We start from the raw sequence: 19,098 nt of genomic DNA on the forward strand, positions 1-19,098 counted from the left end.
TACAAGGATGATACCAGAAATGCGAGGGTAGACATATCAGGAAAGGATGAACAGGCTGGGTCTCTTTTCTCTTGAAAACAGAAGGCCGAGGGGTGACCTAATAGAGGTCTTTAAAATTATGAAAAATGTTGATAGAGTGGATACAGAGAGAATGTTTCCACTTGTGGGGAAGAGCATAACTAGAGGCCATCAATATAAGATAGTCACCAAGAAATCCAATGGGGAATTCAGAAGAAACTTCTTTACCCAGAGAGTGGTGAGAATGTGGAACTCGCTGCCACAGGGAGTGGTTGAAGCGAATAGTATCGATGCATTTAAGGGGAGGCTAGACAAGCATATGAGGGAGAAGGGAATCGAGGGTTATGCTGATAGATTTAGATGAGGAAAGATGGGAGGAGGCTCGAGTGGAGCATAAACACCGGCATGGACTGGTTGGGCCGAATGGCCTGTTTCTGTGCCGTATATCCGATGTAATCCTATGTCAAGTATCCCAGCTGGCTTAGCTCCAGGCACTTTAGCTCAGTGGGCAGCACTCTCACCTCTGAGTCAGAAGGTCGTGGGTTCAAGTCCCAGTCCAGAGACTTGAGCATAAAAATCTAGGTCGACACTCCAGTACTGAGAGAGTGCTGCGCTGTCAGAGGTGCCGTCTTTCGGATGAGATGTTAAACCGAGGCCCCCGTCTGCTCTTTCAGGTGGATGTAAAAGATCCCATGGCACTACATTGAAGAAGAGCAGGGGAGTTCTCCCCGGTGTCCTGGGGCCAATATTTATCCCTCAATCAACATCACTGAAATAGATTATCTGGTCATTGTCACATTGCTGTTTGTGGGAGCTTGCTGTGCACCAATTGGCTGCTGCGTTTCTTACATTACAACAGTGACTACACTTCAGAAGTTCTTCATTGGCTGTAAAGCGCTCTGGGACATCCTGAGGTTGTGAAAGGCGCTATATAAATGCAAGTCTTTCTTTGTCAGCAAGAGGGCGAGTGTCTGTGGTTGGAGGGAGGAGCTCAGTGTTGTCACTGGGTGGACACAGACAGATTGAAGCTAAAAGACAGAGAATGCTGAAGTTTGGAATGATAACGCCCAAAGTCAGGAGTTGGGCCCTTTGCCTAGATAAGGGAGGTGGTTGCTAAGAGACCCACAGACCTAATAACACTGCAAACTGCTCAGGCAGCAGACTTGTTGCAACATGTGAGGTCACGAGTGAGTTGATGCCCAGACAACAGAGGCTTGCGCATTCCTGAGAGAGACAAACTGGTTCTGTAACTGGGAGAATAGGTTGAGGGACCACGATAGGGTTCCCCTTGTCCTCACCTTTCACCCCACCAGCCTCCACATTCAACGGACTATCCTCCGCCATTTTCGCTGCCTCCAAAGTGATCCCACCACCAAACGCATCTTCCCCTCCCCTCCCCTTTCAGGATTCCATAGGGACCGCTCCCTCCGAGACACCCTAGTCCACTCCTCTATCACCCCCAGCACCCCTTCCCCTTCGCCTGGCACCTTCCCGTGCAAGCACAGGAGATGTAACACCTGCCATTATACCTCCCCCCTTCCCACTGTCCGGGGCTCCAAACACCCCTTCCAGGTGAAACAGCAATTTACTTGTACTTCTTACAATCTAGTATACTGTATTCGCTGCTCACGATGCGGTCTCCTCTGCATTGGGGAGACCAAATGCAGATTGGGTGACCACTTTGCGGAACACCTCCGTTCAGTCCGTAAGGGTGACCCCGAGCTTCCGGTCGCCTGTCATTTTAATTCACCGCTCCATTCCCACTCGGACCTCACCGTCCTTGGCCTCTTGTATTGTTCCACGGAAGCTCAACGTAAACTCGAGGAACAGCACCTCATCTTCCGATTAGGCACTCTGCAGCCTTCCGGACTCAATATCGAGTTCAACAATTTCAGATCATAACCTCGGCCCCTATTACATTTTTACTTATATTTTTTATCCACCCCTTTGCGGTTTCTCCCTTCCCCCCCCTTTCCTTTTTTTTCTCTCTCCCACATGGCAGCTGCCTCTCATTCTGCCAGAACATTTCACACCTAATCTGAGCCGTCTTTTGTCTCCACCATCACCATCTCGTCTCGTTCTGAATACCTCTTAATGTCTCTTCACTTCTTTTGTTCTGTCCCAGCCCTGCCTTTCGATCTATTTCATTTCCTTTCCAGTTTTAAAAAAGGGTTTGACCCGAAACATCGACTCTCATTTCTCTCCACGGATGCTGCCTGGCCTGCTGAGTTTTTCCAGCATTTTCTGTTGTTATTTCGGATTTCCAGCATCTGCAGTATTTTGCTATCGTAAGAGGGAGAATGTTGCCTGACCGCTCTGAAAATTTGCTCATTGTGGTAAACCACTGTTCGTTATTGTTGTTGTTGTTGCACACTGTTGTGCCTATGCATGCCTCAGCTGACTCCGCCCCTGGCTCCACCCACATGCCCGGGTATAAAGGTGACTGCTCTGCAGCCCCCTGCCCTTTTGGATACCAGGCAACCACGAGAGGCATGCTCTGTTCTTTGCTAATAAAAGCCTATTAATTAACTCTCTGTCTTTTATGAGGAATTGATAGCGCATCACTCATGTCCCCCTTTCCCAGCCCAGGGGCAGTAAAGCTGATTTTCAGGCCCCAGTTGCTGCGCAGGTGGGTTGAAAGGATCAACAGTAACGGTGGCTGCAACCCCCACAAGCCCCCGCGCTCCAGAAAGCGCTCTGGTCACCGCGCTAACTTGTGGCTGACCCCGCACATGCGCCCCATGTCCCTGCCCTCTCCTGCTCCACAGGCGCCCGGCCCGGACTGCGCATGCTCAGCACACACCCCACCTGAGAGTCCGGATCACCGGCGGAAAGTGAGTTTTTTCAGGGTTTTTTTATATATAGAGAGAAGCGCGGGCGGGGAGATAAATAAAAAGAAAATAGAAACCGGACCATCCCAGCGCCCTCCCGGCACCGGGCGGAGCGGATTGAGCGGCCGCAGCCCCTTGTCTTCTGCAGGGAGCCGGACTGGGGCACGTCATCAACTTCACGGCGGTGACTGACGGGACCTCCGACCAATAGGGAGAGAGCGGGCGGAGCTCGGAGGACTGAGGTGGCGGTGGGTCCTCCAACCAATCGGGGTGTCCGAGGGGCGGGACTTCCACCGCCTGCTTCTCCCGCTGCTGAGACAAGTGGAATGCAGCAGAGGGCGCTCTTCTGAGTTTGGGGCTCAGGCCTGTTAGTGGAGCAGTGCAGAGGGAACTTTACTCTGCACTGGGCTTTACTCCCTCAGCACTGCACTGGAGGGGCAGCACAGAGTTTTAGACTCGAGTCTCTGGAGTGGGACTTCAACCCACAACCTTCTGACTCAGAGGAGAGAGTGCTGCCGCCTGAGCCACGGCTGACACTCTGCAACTGACCCGTGCTGTACCTGCCTTGGGAGTGTTTGATGGGACAGTGTAGAGGGAGCTTTACTCTGTATCTAACCCGTGCTGTACCTGCCCTGGGAGTGTTTGATGGGACAGTGTAGAGGAAGCTTTACTCTGTATCTAACCTGTGCTGTACCTGCCCTGGGAGTGTTTGATGGGACAGTGTAGAGGGAGCTTTACTCTGTATCTAACCCGTGCTGTACCTGCCCTGGGAGTGTTTGATGGGACAGTGTAGAGGAAGCTTTACTCTGTATCTAACCCGTGCTGTACCTGCCCTGGGGGTGTTTGATGGGACAGTGTAGAGGGAGCATTTGTGGTAAACCACTTTTATCGTTCACTATCGTTACACTATAGTTATCACTGTTGTATCGTTACACTATGGTTATCACTGGTTACACTGTTGTATCACTACACAAGGTCGCCTCTTGTCACGCTGTTATACCTGGGCTGACCACTGCTGACTCCGCCCATGGCTCCACCTACCTGCCCAGGTATAAAGGTGGTCGACTGGCTGGTATTCCTCCTTGTTGGATCCGATCACCCACGAGGGTGGGCTCTGTTATTTAGCCAATAAAAACCTATCGTTACTTTCTTAACTCGTCGCTTTTCATTGGATGAATTGATAGGTATATCAATTTTATTGGCTAAATTTTAAAAATGTCTAATGAACCGTCAGACCAGTCAGACGCCCAGCTACAACAGCCACAGCAGCCGGCCTGGCTGCGAGCCCTCCGACCGCCGTACCTGGATCTAAACCCACAAGCAGCAAACTCAGCCCTCGACTTCAAACACTGGCTGAGCTGTTTCGAATCCTACCTGGGAGAATCCGGCGTGCCTCAGAGATCCAAACTAAGAGTTCTGACCGCCCAAGTGAGCCCAAAAGTATTCGCACTCATACAAGACCTTACTACATACGAGGCCGCCATCAACCTGCTGAAACAGCAGTACCGGAGCCCGGTAAATTCTATGTATGCCAGACATCTCCTAAGATCCCGCCCGCAGCAGCCAGGAGAGTCTGTAGATGAATTTTTACGGGCGCTACAAACACTCGGTAGGGACTGTGACTTTAAAGTGGTAACGGCTACAGAAAATACTGAAGAGAATATCCGCGATGCCTTCATGAAAGGCCTTCGGTCCGACTACTCACGGCAAAGACTGCTCGAATCAAAGGACCTCGACCTGAACACAGCTGCAGCCCTCGCTCACTCTCTGGGAGTGGCCCATCGGGACCTCGAGGCGTATTCCAGGTACTGTACTGCGCGACCCTGGGACTCCGGCCCGACCCCGGCCGCAATACCCCTCGCACCGCCGCCCCCGGGACCTACCTCAGCGTCGGCGTCCCAGAACCGATCGGGACCGCCACCCCCGGTACCGGCTGCAACATCGGAGCCCCGCGATCGGGCCGCCGGCTGCTTCTTCTGTGGCCAGGCGAAACACTCGAGGACGTGCTGCCCTGCGAGAAACGCGACTTGCTCCCATTGCCAGAAGAAAGGCCACTTCGCTAAGGCCTGCAGGGGGAGAGTCACAGAAGCCAGCAGTGCCTCATGCGAATTGTGGGGGCGGCCATCTTTCATCAAGGCCACAGATGCCAGTATCCCCTCGTGTGAGTCGCGGGGCGGCCATCTTTGATCAAGGCAACCAACACCAGCAATGCCTCGTGAGTTGTGGGGGCAGCCATCTTCTCCGCCATTTTATTCAACCTCGTGGGCGCCGCCATTTCATCCACCACACTCGACCGCCACCTTGTCTCCAGACCCGACCACCGCCTCACCCACAGACTACAACAGCTCGCTCAGCCATACACTAGCCTCCGTCACACTGGACCAAGCTCGCCCACATCACCTGTCCAAGTCCATGATGGACATCGAAGTAAACGGCCACGCCACGACCTGCCTGTTCGACAGCGGAAGCACGGAGAGTTTCATCCATCCAGACACGGTGAGCCACTACTCCCTCACTGTCCGGCCAACGCGCAACCGGATCTCGATGGCATCGAGGTCCCATTCTACAGACATCAGCGGCTACTGCATTGTGACCCTGTCGGTTAGGGGCACGGAGTATAAAAATTTTAAACTCCTCGTCCTGCCCCAGCTCTGCGCTGCCGTCCTACTAGGGCTGGACTTCCAATCCCACCTTCAAAGTGTCACTTTGGCATACAGTGGACCCCTCCCCCCACTCACAGTCGACAACCAGCAGCCTTTAAACCGCCCACCGCGTACCACCTGCGGCCTATCCACCCTCAAGGTACCGCCCCCCTCCCTGTTCGCTAACCTCACCCGCGACTGTAAACCCGTCGCCACCAAGAGCAGGCGGTACATAGCCGGGGACAGAGCTTTTATTAGCTCTGAGGTGCAGCGTCTCCGGAAGGAGGGCATCATCGAGGGGAGCAACAGCCCCTGGTGTGCCCAGGTCGTAGTCGTTAAGACCGGCAATAAAAACCGCCTGGTCATCGACTACAGCCAAACCAGAAACCGGTACACCGAGCTGGACGCATACCCACTTCCCCACATATCTGATATGGTCAATCAGATTGCACAGTACCGGGCATTCTCCACCATCGACCTTAAGTCGGCCTATCACCAACTCCCTATCCGCCCTGAGGACCGCCAGTATACCACCTTCGAGGCGAATGGCCGCCTCTACCACTTCCTTAGGGTTCCCTTCGGCGTCACCAACGGGGTTTCGGTCTTCCAAAGGGAGATGGACCGGATGGTTGACCAGAACGGGCTACAGGCCACGTTCCCTTACCTAGATAACGTCACCATCTGCGGCCGCGACCGGCAGGACCACGACGTTAATCTGGAGAAATTCCTCCGTACGGCCCAACGGCTGAACCTCACCTACAATAAGGAGAAATGTGTGTTCAACACCTCGCGTCTTGCCATCCTCGGCTGCGTAGTAGAGAACGGAGTCATCGGCCCCGACCCCGAAAGAATGCGCCCCCTCATGGAGCTCCCACTCCCCCACTGTCCAAAGGCGCTGAAGAGAACCCTGGGGCTCTTCGCCTACTATGCCCAATGGGTGCCAAATTATGCAGACAAAGCCAGACCCCTCATGAAGTCCACCTCCTTCCCCCTGACGGCAGAAGCGTGCGCAGCCTTCTCCCTCATTAAGGGAGACATTGCTAAGGCCACTATGCACGCGGTGGATGAGTCTATCCCTTTCCAAGTGGAGAGCGATGCATCCGACTTCGCCCTAGCCGCAACCCTCAACCAGGAGGGGAGACCAGTGGCCTTCTTCTCAAGGACCCTCCAGGGCCCTGAGATCCGACACTCTTCGGTCGAGAAGGAGGCCCAGGCGATCGTGGAGGCTGTACGACGCTGGAGGCATTACCTGGCAGGCAAACGATTTACCCTCCTCACCGACCAGCGTTCGGTCGCTTTTATGTTTAATAACAAACTGAGGGGCAAAATCAAGAACGACAAGCTCTTGAGGTGGAGAATCGAGCTCTCCACCTATGATTATGATATCTTGTACCGGCCTGGTAAACTGAACGAACCCCCAGATGCTCTATCACGAAGTACATGCGCCGACGTGCAAACTGATAGACTGCAGACCCTCCACAACGACCTCTGCCACCCCGGGGTCACCAGACTTTACCACTTCATTAAGGCCCGCAACCTGCCCTACTCCATCGAGGAGGTCAGGACCATGACCAGGAACTGCCAGACCTGTGCCGAGTGCAAACCGCATTTCTTTAGGCCGGACAGAGCAAGCCTGATCAAGGTCACCCACCCCTTCGAGTGCTTGAGCATCGATTTTAAGGGGCCCCTCCCATCCTCTGACCGTAATGTGTACTTCCTCAACATTATTGATGAGTACTCCCATTTCCCCTTTGCCTTCCCCTGCCCAGACATGACCACGGTCATCAAATGCCTGAACGACCTCTTCGCCTTGTTCGGGTTCCCGAACTATATACATAGCGACCGGGGCTCCTCCTTCATGAGCGAGGAACTCCGTCAGTTCCTACTAGCGAGAGGTATTGCTGCAAGCAGGACCACCAGCTACAACCCCCGAGGGAACGGCCAGGTGGAAAGAGAGAACGCGACTGTCTGGAAGGCCGTTCTCTTAGCCTTAAAGTCTAAGGGCCTCCCAACCTCTCGCTGGCAGGAAGTCCTCCCGGCAGCGCTCCATTCCATCCGGTCACTGCTTTGCACTGCCATTAACGCCACCCCCCATGAACGAATGTTTGTTTTCCCCAGGAAGTCGACTACGGGAACCACGCTACCAACTTGGCTGACTTCTCCGGGGCCCGTCTTGCTGCGAAAGCATGTGAGGGCCCATAAAACGGACCCCCTGGTCGAGAGGGTGGACCTCCTGCACGCCAACCCCCAGTACGCCTATGTGGCATACCCAGACGGGCGGGAGGACACAGTCTCCTTATGAGACCTTGCACCCTCGGGCACCCCTGAGACACCACCGTTACCCCCCACCAGCCCCCCAAACCCAGCCCAGGTAGACGGCATGCCGGAACCCCACGAGTCTTCGTCGACCACGCAGACACCAGCATTAACACCGGATACTGCAACACCGCCGCCGCTGCTGCGCCGATCAGAAAGACTTACGAGGCCTCCGGACAGACTGACATACCCGAACTGGTAGTACACTTCACCCCGCCGGACTCAAATCTAAACAAGGGGTGAATGTGGTAAACCACTTTTATCGTTCACTATCGTTACACTATGGTTATCACTGTTGTATCGTTACACTATGGTTATCACTGGTTACACTGTTGTATCACTACACGAGGTCGCCTCTTGTCACGCTGTTATACCTGGGCTGACAACTGCTGACTCTGCCCATGGCTCCACCTACCTGCCCAGGTATAAAGGTGGTCGACTGGCTGGTATTCCTCCTTGTTGGATCCGATCACCCACGAGGGTGGGCTCTGTTATTTAGCCAATAAAAACCTATAGTTACTTTCTTAACTCGTCGCTTTTCATTGGATGAATTGATAGGTATATCAGCATTACTCTGTATCTAACCCGTGCTGTACCTGCCCTGGGAGTGTTTGATGGGACAGTGTAGAGGGAGTTTTACTCTGTATCTAACCCGTGCTGTACCTGCCCTGGGAGTGTTTGATGGGACAATGTAGATGGAGCTTTACTCTGTATCTAACCCGTGCTGTACCTGCCCTGGGAGTGTTTGATGGGACAATGTAGATGGAGCTTTACTCTGTGTCTAACCCATGCTGTACCTGCCCTGGGAGTGTTTGATGGGACAATGTAGATGGAGCTTTACTCTGTATCTAACCCGTGCTGTACCTGCCCTGGGAGTGTTTGATGGGACAATGTAGATGGAGCTTTACTCTGTATCTAACCCGTGCTGTACCTGCACTGGGAGTGTTTGATGGGACAATGTAGATGGAGCTTTACTCTGTATCTAACCCGTGCTGTACCTGCCCTGGGAGTGTTTGATGGGACAATGTAGATGGAGCTTTACTCTGTATCTAACCCATGCTGTAACCTGCTTTTGGAGTGTTTGGTTTTGATACCAGGTGCTGAGAATGTTAAAATGTTCCATTCCCCCACAATGACTTCCAGAACCTCGATGGTAATAAAATGCACAAAGTAACAGAAGCTTCTCTCCTGGACACAGATATTGAGAGGACATGGAATGTCTGTAACAAGTCATCAATTAGCTCTCGTCTTATCTTAGAAACAGGGACTCAATCGACTGTATGTTTCAAACAAAGCTGATTTATTTATGCAGAATATTAAAATGCAGCTCAGTTATTGGGGTTTTAACATCCACAAAATATAAGATGGCCACTAATAAATCCAGCAGGGAATTCAGGAGAAACTTGTTTACCCAGAGAGTGGTGAGAATGTGGAACTCAGCACCACAAAGAGTAGTTGAGGCTAAACGTACAGATGCATTTAAGCGGAAGCCACATGAGTGTGTAAGGAATAGGAGGATATGTTGATTGGGTTAGATGAAGTTGGGTGAAAGGAGGATTGTGTGGAGCATAAACACTGGCATGGACCAGTTGGGCCGAATGGCCTGTTTCTGTGCTGTACATTCTAAGTGACACCATGAACAGTCAATCGAAGGGAATCATCAGCACAACAGTCTTAAAGATTAAACAGCTTTACAAGAATTCATAAAACATTCATCCATTCCATGTTCATGTCACCCCAGCTCTTTCCAGGGCCCTGCGCTACAGAACAGTGTGAACGCGCTGGTGTCTCAGTAGATTGGATGACTGAGTGAATCCCTTCCCACACACAGAGCAGGTGAATGGCCTCTCCCCAGTGTGAACTCGCTGGTGTCTCAGCAGATGTGAAGACTGAGTGAATCCCTTCCCACACACAGAGCAGGTGAATGGCCTCTCCCCAGTGTGAACTCGCTGGTGTTCGAGCAGAGTCGAGGACTGAATGAATCCCTTCCCACACACAGAGCAGGTGAATGGCCTCTCCCCAGTGTGAACTCGCTTGTGTCTCAGCAGATTGGATGACTGAGTGAATCCCTTCCCACACACAGAGCAGGTGAACGGCCTCTCCACAGTGTGAAATTCCTGGTGTTCCAGCAGATTGGATGGCTGAGTGAATCCCTTCCCACACACAGAACAGGTGAATGGCCTCTTTCCTGCTCCCTCCAGCTGGTGTTGCTTCAGCTCCTGGGACCTTTTAATGTTTTTCCCATAGTCGGAATGTTTCACCGGCCTCTCTCCAGTGTGAACTTGCTGGTGTGCCAGCAGATTTGAGGACCGAGTGAATCTCTTCCCACACACAGAGCAGGTGAACAGAATCTCTCCTGCTCTCTCCAGCTGGTGTCTCTTCAGATCCTGGGACCTTTTAAATCTCTTCCCACAGTCAGAACATTTAATGTGAACAAGCTGGTGTCTCAGGAGGGTGGCAGAATGAGAGAATCGCTTCAAAAACACGGAGCAGGTCAACAGTCTCTCATCAGTGTGGACAAGCTGGTGTCTCAGCAGCATGGAGGGTGCAATTAATCCCTTCCCACACACGGAGCGGGTTAAAAATCTCTCCCTCGTGTGAATTTGTTGGTGTATCATTGGAGCGATGACTGAATGAATCCCTTCTGGAACAGCTGAACGTTCTCTCCCCAGTGTGTAGCCACTGGTGTCTCTTTAGCTACTTGTATATTTTGAAGCTCTTCCCACATTCAGAACATTTAAATTGTTTCTCATCAGTGTGAACTCGCTGGGGTGCCAGCAGATTGGAGGAGCGACTGAATCAGGTCCTGATGAATCGAGCGACTCTGTCTGTTCTTGATGTGATGTCTGGTCTGAGCTTTCTGTCTGTAGATGCTCCACTTCTAAAACCCTGTAAAAGGAGTATAGAAAGGGGTAAGAGGGAGAATGTTGTCTCATGTCGCCCTTTCCCAGCCCAGGGGCAGTGAAGCTGATTTTCAGGCCCCAGCTGCTGCACAGGTTGGTTGAAAGGATCAACAGTAATGGCAGCTGCAATCCCCACAAGCCCCCGCGCTCCAGAAAGCGCTCCGGCCGCCGCGCTGAGTTGTGACTGGCCCCGCGCATGCGCCCCTTGGCCCCGCCCTCTCCTGCTCCACAGGCGCCCGGCCCTCACTCCGCATGCACAGCACACACCCTGGGCCCCTGTCAATCATCCTCCCCCGCGCCTGCGCGCTGGGCCCCTGAGCTCCAGGCTGCCGCGCGGGGCTTTCTTTGTAAAGTCGGTGTTGGTGAAGAGCCGCAATCAGTGAGGGCAAGTGAGTTTTCCCCCCGATCCGATTGAGATCAGAGGAGGGGAGAGAATAAAGGGGAATCCAAACCTGAGAGTCCGAGGGCTCCACAGGCACCGAATGGAGCGACTTCACTCGGGCGGAGCCGGAGAGCGCCTCAGGGGCACGTGACCGCGGGCAGCGGGCGTGATTGACGTGTCCGCCGACCAATAGGGAGACAGATCCTGGGATCAATGGGCGGGTGGTGGGTGACGCACACTGGGGCGTCTTGACATCGTAAAAGGTGCAGGCGTCATAATGTCAATACAACATGTTTCTGCTGATTGGTCCATATCAGTGATTTGGACTTGAATGTAGGAAGTATGATTAAGAAGTTTGCAGATGATGCAAACATTGTCCGTGTGGTTGATAATGAAGAAGAAAGCTGCAGACTGCAGGAAGATATCAGTGGACATAGAAACATAGAAGATAGGAGCAGGAGTAGGCCATTCGGCCCCTCAAGCCTGCTCCGCCATTCAATGAGATCATGGCTGATCATCCAAATTCAGTTCCCTGTTCCTGCCTTCTCCCCATATCCCTTGATCCCTTTAGCATTAAGAAATATATCCAACTCCTTCTTGGTGTGCTGTCCCCAGGTGAGAGCAGCTCAGTCAGCACAGAGCTGGAGCTGGAATCTGGGAGAGGGGCCGCAGGCAGTGGGCCTGGCAAAGGGACAATCACTGATTGAATAATAAACAGGGGTAAGGGCACACTAACCTCACATCATATATATCTATAGCTTAAGTAGACAGATTTTAAGCCAAACGATGGGACTGATAGCTGCAATTCCTGTGCCATGCGGGAACTCTGGGATGCTTCACGTGTCCTGGTGAACCGCATGTGCAGGAAGTGCCTCCAGTGGCTGGAACTCGAGCTCAGGGTCTCTGAGCTTGGGGAGCGGCTGGAGTCACTGCCGGGCAGACGGGAGGCTGCGAGTTTCCTGGAGCGCACGTTCCAGGAGGTGGTCAACCCTCAGCCACAGAGAGTTCGTGGGAATTGGGATGGCAGGAATGATGTATGAGGAGAGATTGGGTCGATTGGGCTTATACTCGCTGGAGTTTAGAAGAATGAGAGGGGATCTCATTGAAACTTATAAAATTCTAACAGGACTAGACAGACTAGATGGAGGAAGGATGTTCCCGATGGTCGGGGAGTCCAGAACCAGGGGTCACAGTCTAAGGATAGGGGGTAAGCCATTTAGGACAGAGATGAGGAGGAATTTCTTCACCCAGAGAGTGGTGAACCTGTGGAATTCTCTACCACAGAAGGCAGTAGAGGCCAATTCATTAAATATATTCAAGAAGGAGTTGGATATATTTCTTAAGGGTAAAGGGATCAAGGGGTATGGGGAGAAGGCAGGGACAGGGTACTGAATTTGGATGATCAGCCATGATCTCATTGAATGGCGGAGCAGGCTCGAGGGGCCGAATGGCCTATTCCTGCTCCTATCTTCTATGTTTCTATGTAATTGTAACTGGGTGGCCGCCCAGCAGGGTTTGAGGAGGCAAGGCAGTGCAGGAATCCCCCAGGAGTGCGGCGCTCTCAAACCAGTTTTCAGTGCTGAATCCCGGTGAGGGTGACGACACCTCGGGGGGAGTGCAGTCTAGAGCGCATCCACTGCACTGTGGGGCGAGGCCAATTTCAGTGGGATGAGAATGGATCTGGCCCGGGTAAATTGAAATCAAAGATTGGCAGGAAAAACTGTAGAGGAACAATGGGCTGCCTTTAAAGAGGAAATAATTCAGGTACAGTCGAGGTACATTCCCACTAGGGGGAAATGTAGGGCAACTAAAGTCAGAGCTCCCTGGATGACGAAAGAGATAGAGAGTAAGATGAAGCAGAAAAAGAGCGTGTATGACAGATGTCAGGTCGAGAATACATCTGAGAATCAGGCTAAATATAGAAAGTTCAGAGGAGAAGTGAAAAAGAAAATACGAGGGGCAAAGAGAGAGCATGAGAATAGAATGGCAGCTAACATAAAAGGTAATCCAAAAGTCTTCTATAGGCATATAAATAGTAAACAGGTAGTAAGAGGAGGGGTGGGGCCGATTAGGGACCAAAAAGGAGACCTACGCACGGAGGCAGAGGGTAAGGCTGAGGTACTAAATCATTACTTTGCATCTGTCTTCACCAAGGAAGAAGATGCTGCCATAGACATAGTGAAGGAGGAGGTCGAGGAGATACTGGATGGGATAAAATTGATAAAGACAAGGTACTAGAAAGGCTGGCTGTACTTAAAGTAGAGAAGTCACCAGGACCGGATGGGAGGCATCCTAGTACGCTGAGGGAAGTGAAGGAAGAAATTGCGGAGGTACTGGCCATAACCTTCCAAATCCTCATTAGAAACTGGGGTGGTGCCAGAGGACTGGAGAATTGCAAATGTTACACCCTTGTTCAAAAAAGGGTGTAAGGACAAACCCAGCAACCACGGGCCAGTCAGTTTGACCTCGGGAGTGGGGAAGCTTTTAGAAACAAAAATCAGGGACAAAACTAACAGTGTGGATTAATTAAGGAAAGCCAGCACGGATTTGTTAAAGGTAAATCGTGTTCAACCAACTTGATGGAGTTTTTTGATGAGGTAACAGAGAGGGTTGATGAGGGCAATGCGGTTAACGTGGTGTGCATGGATTTCCAAAAGGCGTTCGACAAAGTGACACATAATAGGCTTACCAGCAAAGTTGAAGCCCATGGAGTAAAAGGGACAGTGGCTGCATGGATAGGGAATTGGCTAAGTGACAGGAAACAGTGAGTAGTGGTGAATGGTTGTTTTTCAGACTGGAGGAAGGTACACAGTGGTGTTCCCCAGGGGTCGGTTCTAGGGCCACTGCTTTTCTTGATCTATATTAAAGACTTGGATGTGGGTGTACGAGGCACAATTTCAAAATTTGCAGATGACACAGAACTTGGAAGTATAGTGAACAGTGAGGAAGATAGTGATAGACTTCAAGAGGACATAGACAGGCTGGTGGAATGGGCGGACACGTGACAGATTAAATTTAATGCAGAAAAATGTGAAGTGATACATTTTGGTAGAAAGAATGAGGAGAGGAAATCTAAACTAAAGGGTACAATCCTAAAGTGGGTGCATGAACAGAGAGACCTGGGGGTATATGTGCACAAATCATTGAAGGTGGCAGGGCAGGTTGAGAAAGCAGTTCAAAAAGCTTACGGGAACCTGGGCTTCATGAATAGAGGTATAGAGTACAGAAGTGTTGAAATTATGATGAACCTTTATAAAACACTAGTTCAGCCTCAACTGGAGTATTGTGTCCAATTCTGGGCACCGCACTTTAGGAAGGATGTGAAGGCCTTAGAGAGGGTGCAGAAAAGATTTACGAGAATGATTCCAGGGATGAGGGGCTTCAGTTACATGGATAGACTGGAGAAGCTGGGGTTGTTCTCCTTGGAACAGAGAAGATTGAGAGGAGATTTGATAGAGGTGTTCAAAATCAAGAGGGGTCTGGACAGAGTAGATAGAGAGAAACTCTTCTAATTGGCAGAGGGGTCGAGAACCAGAGGACACAGATTTAAGCTGATTGACAAAAGAACCAAAGGCGACATGAGGAAAAACTTTTTAACGCAGCGAGTGATTAGGATCTGGAATGCACTGCCTGAAAGGGTGGTGGAGGCAGATTCAATCACCGCTTTCAAAAGGGAATTGGATAAGTACCTGAAAGAGAAATATTGCAGGACTTCAGATTCCTGGGGCAGGAGGGACCAGTTCTGGGGCAGGAGGGACCTGTCCAAGGTGGACGGGTTGCACCTCAACAGAGCTGGGACCAATGTCCTCATGGGACGGTTAACTAGTGCTGTGGGGGAGGGTTTAAATTAATTTGACAGGGGGATGGGCACCAGGATGAAACATTAGAGAGGAGAAACAAGGTGAAGAGAGGACTGGGAGAGACAAGTAGCACTAGAGGGACAGAATTGCTGGTCATCTTCCAAAATTCGATAGACTGGAACAGTTCTCATGGATTGGAGGGTAGCTAATGTTACCTCACTATTCAAAAAAGGTGGTAGAGAGAAAACGGGGAATTATAGACCGGTAAGCCTGACATCGGTAGTGGGGAAAATGCTCGAGTCCATTATAAAAGATGTAATAGCAGAGCACTTGGAAAACAGTGACAGGATCGGACAAAGTCAACATGGATTTACAAAAGGTAAATCGTGCTTGACTAATCTACTGGAATTTTTTGAGGATGTAACTGGTGGAATAGATAAGGGAGAACCAGTGGATGTGGTGTATTTGGACTTTCAGAAGGCTTTCGATAAGGTCCCGCATAAGAGATTAAAGTGTAAAGTTAAGGCACATGGGATTGGGGGCAAGGTATTGACTTGGATAGAGAACTGGTTGGCAGACAGGAAGCAAAGAGTTAGAAACATAGAAGATAGGAGCAGGAGTAGGCCATTCGGCCCCTTGAACCTGCTCCGCCATTCAATGAGATCATGGCTGATCATCCAAATTCAGTACCCTGTCCCTGCCTTCTCCCCATATCCCTTTAGCCTTAAGAAATATATCCAACTCCTTCTTGAATATATTTAATCAATTGGCCTCTACTGCCTTCTGTGGTAGAGAATTCCACAGGTTCACCACTCTCTGGGTGAATAAATTCTTCCTCATCTCTGTCCTAAATGGCTTACCCCTTATCCTTAGGCTGTGACCCCCGGTCCTGGACTCCCTGACCATCGGGAACATCCTTCCTGCGTCTAGTCTGTCTAGTCCTGTTAGAATTTTATAAGTTTCAATGAGATCCCCTCTCATTCTTCTAAACTCCAGCGACTATAAGTCCAATCGACCCAATCTCTCCTCATACATCATTCCTGCCATCCCAGGTATCAGCCTGGTGAATCTTCGCTGCACTCCCTCCATGGCAAGAATATCCTTCCTCAGATAAGGCAAACAAAACTGCACACAATACTCAAGGTGTGGTCTCACCAAGGTCCTGTACAACTGCAGCAAGACATCCTTGTTCCTTTACGCAAACCCTCTCGCTACGAAGGCCAACATACCATTTGCCTTCTTAACCGCCTGCTTCACCTGCATGCTTACCTTCAGCGACTGGTGAACCAGGACCAGTACAAGATAGATTAAGGCGATACTTAGTACAACTAAATCAGGAGGTACAAGCACTAAATAAAGAAGTAAAGAACCAACAACAGATTAAAGATCTAGAAAGGCAGAATGCTGGACTTAAACCAGACGAGTTGCCCAGAATAGGTCAACAAGTAATGACGCAAGTTATCGGAAGAAAGGGAATGGGGCCCGTTGAATGGGGCCATACACTGCATTAATGACAAGTGATACGTGTGTTTGACGACAGGAACCGATGGGTATGCGATGGAAGCAATGGACCCAGGTGAAACCATTTAACACTAAAGACCCCCATTCTACCCTCTCCTCTAGGGGAAAGAGCTCGGAAGACGACCAGACCTCTGTTTAAATTACAGATAAACATGGATCCAGTCGACCCTTTATATCAGAGGGTCCGTCTCGGGGAGAAGAAGCTCTCCCTGTTTACCCTTACACCTGAGAACTCATTCTTAATGTGGAAGCAAGTCATCCTCGGTTCCGAGGGACTGCCTAAGAAGAAAGAAGAAGATATAATTGGAGTAAGACTTCTTTACTCCTGTACTCAAATCCTCTTGTAATGAAGGCCAGCATACCATTTGCCTTCTTAACTGCCTTTCACGACCACCGGACATCCCAAAGCGCTTTACAGCCAATTAAGTACTTTTGAAGTGTAGTCACTGTTGTAATGTGGGAAACGCGGCAGCCAATTGGCACACAGCAAGCTCCCACAAACAGCAATGTGATAATGACCAGATAATCTGTTTTTTCATCATGTTGATTGAGGGATAAATATTGGGCTCAAAACACCGGGGATAACTTCTTCGAAATAGCACCACGGGATCTTTTACATCCACCTGAGGGGGCAGACGGGGGCCTCGGTTTAACGTCTCATCCGTAGGACGGCACCTCCGACACTGCAGCGCTCCTTCATTACTGCTCCTCCGACAATGCGGCTCTCCCTCAGCATTGCCCCTCCGACAGTGCGGCGCTCCCTCAGTACTGCCCCTCCGACAGTGCGGCGCTCCCTCAGTACTGCCCCTCCGACAGTGCGGCACTCCCTCAGTACTGCCCCTCCGACAGTGCGGCGCTCCCTCAGTACTGACCCTCCGACAGTGCGGCGCTCCCTCAGTACTGCCCCTCCGACAGTGCGGCGCTCCCTCAGTACTGCCCCTCCGACAGTGCGGCGCTCCCTCAGTACTGCCCCTCCGACAGTGCGGCACTCCCTCAGCACTGCCCCTCCGACAGTGCGGGGCTCCCTCAGTACTGCCCCTCCGACAGTGCGGCGCTCCCTCAGTACTGCCCCTCCAACAGTGCGGCGCTCCCTCAGCACCGCACTGGAGTGTCAGCCTCGCTTTATGTGCTCAAGTCCCTGGAGCGGGATTTGAACCCACAACCTTCTGACTCTGCTATCCACTGAGCCACAGCTGACTCCAGTCTTTTACACAGTTTCATCATAACTTCCTTGCTTTTGCACTCTACGCCTCTCCTAAAGCAGGGAGTTATGATGAATTATTAAACAGTTTTTTTTGCAGAGTGACCCAGGCTGTCTGTTGGAAACAATTGTGCATTTGAAAGCAGCTTGTATTGTGAAGCTTGTGCCCCTCTCCCAGATTCCAGCCCCAGCTCTGTGCTGACTGAGCTGCTCTCACCTGGGGACAGCGCGTCACAATCGGCCCCAGCGCACCTGAGCTGGAGAGGAGGCCCCGCCCCCTTGCCGCGCCGCCATTGGTTGGAGGACCAGGCCGCCCAGTTCAGTCCTCCCAGCTCAGCGCTCCCGTCCGAATCTCAGGTTTGGTTTTTCTCGTATTTTTTACTTTATAATCTCGCTCTCCGCTCCCCCACCACCTCGATTTAAATCGATTCCCCATCAGTTTACTTTACCCCGGCTGCTGATTCCGCCTCTTCCTGCACCTCATTGGCTGACACCGCTGTCAATCGACACCACGAGGGTGAAGGGTGGGTGATTGACAGGTGACGATTGCTAGAAGCGCCTGCCCGCGCTGTGATTGGTGCAGGGGAAGGCAAGTGGGCGTGTACGGGCCCCGGGCCCACGTGGGGGAGACAAAGGCTGGCTGGAGCGCATGCGCAGCCCGCCTCGCACCGTTGGGAAGCTTTTCAAATATTTTTTTTTGCGAAACAAATTGAAAACACTCATTAATTCCCCCAACCTCCTCCCCTCTAAAGTGCGATTATTATTATTTTTGTTCTTCCTCATTTGTGTGGGGTATCTTTTTTTTACCTTGCGGTGGCGTGCGCCGAGCCAACCTTGGCGTTGCGTGCTGGCGTCAGCGCGTAATCAGAGAGGGGGGTGGTTGACGCGAGGCGCCCGCCAATCAGGAGCGCAGAAAACGCTGGGAGGACGGTCCTCCAACCAATGGCGGCGCGGGAGGGAGGGGGGCGGGACCTCGGTGGGCTGCAGGCCGCTTTCCTGCTTTCATTGTCTGCAGGAGCTGTTAAAGGGAAGAGGAGGAGGTGGAAAAAACCTAGCTTGTGAGTGTTTAGTCCTTTGCATTACCTTTATTGCAAGGCTATTAATCAACTGCATTCATTTAAAAATAAGTGAACCTTTTCTCTTTTTGACTTTTATCCAGAACAAAGAGCCCTGGTGCTGTGAACATTTTGGTGGGCAGCCACTTTTAAAGGGACAAAGACCAGCATTCTTCCTCCTCGCTCTTGTGAGTATTTGTGGTGGGTGAGAGGGTGGGGGGTGAGTCAAAGGGGATTGCGGCCCCTTTTCGACAAAAAAATTATTGCTTGGCCATTTAAAGGGGAATGGGTGACCCCCAGGTATTTAAAGGGGCAGTGCCTCTTTCTGTATCATGTAAGAGCAGGGAGGTTCTGCTTGAACTGTACAAAACACCAGTTAGGCCACCGGCTAGAGTGCTGCGTGCAGTTCTGCTCGCCCCATTGCAGGAA

The 19,098-nt window shown here is 51.4% G+C and overlaps 1 pseudogene; it reads right to left on the reverse strand.

The window, feature by feature from the left end:
* LOC147083937 (uncharacterized) overlaps positions 1-19,098 on the reverse strand; it is a 455,464-nt pseudogene that overhangs the window by 119,809 nt on the left and 316,557 nt on the right.

This window comes from Somniosus microcephalus, unplaced genomic scaffold, assembly GCF_052327205.1.
Source record: "Somniosus microcephalus isolate GS21.2 unplaced genomic scaffold, FLI_Smic_1.0 scaffold13, whole genome shotgun sequence".
Taxonomy (NCBI): Eukaryota; Metazoa; Chordata; class Chondrichthyes; order Squaliformes; family Somniosidae; genus Somniosus; species Somniosus microcephalus.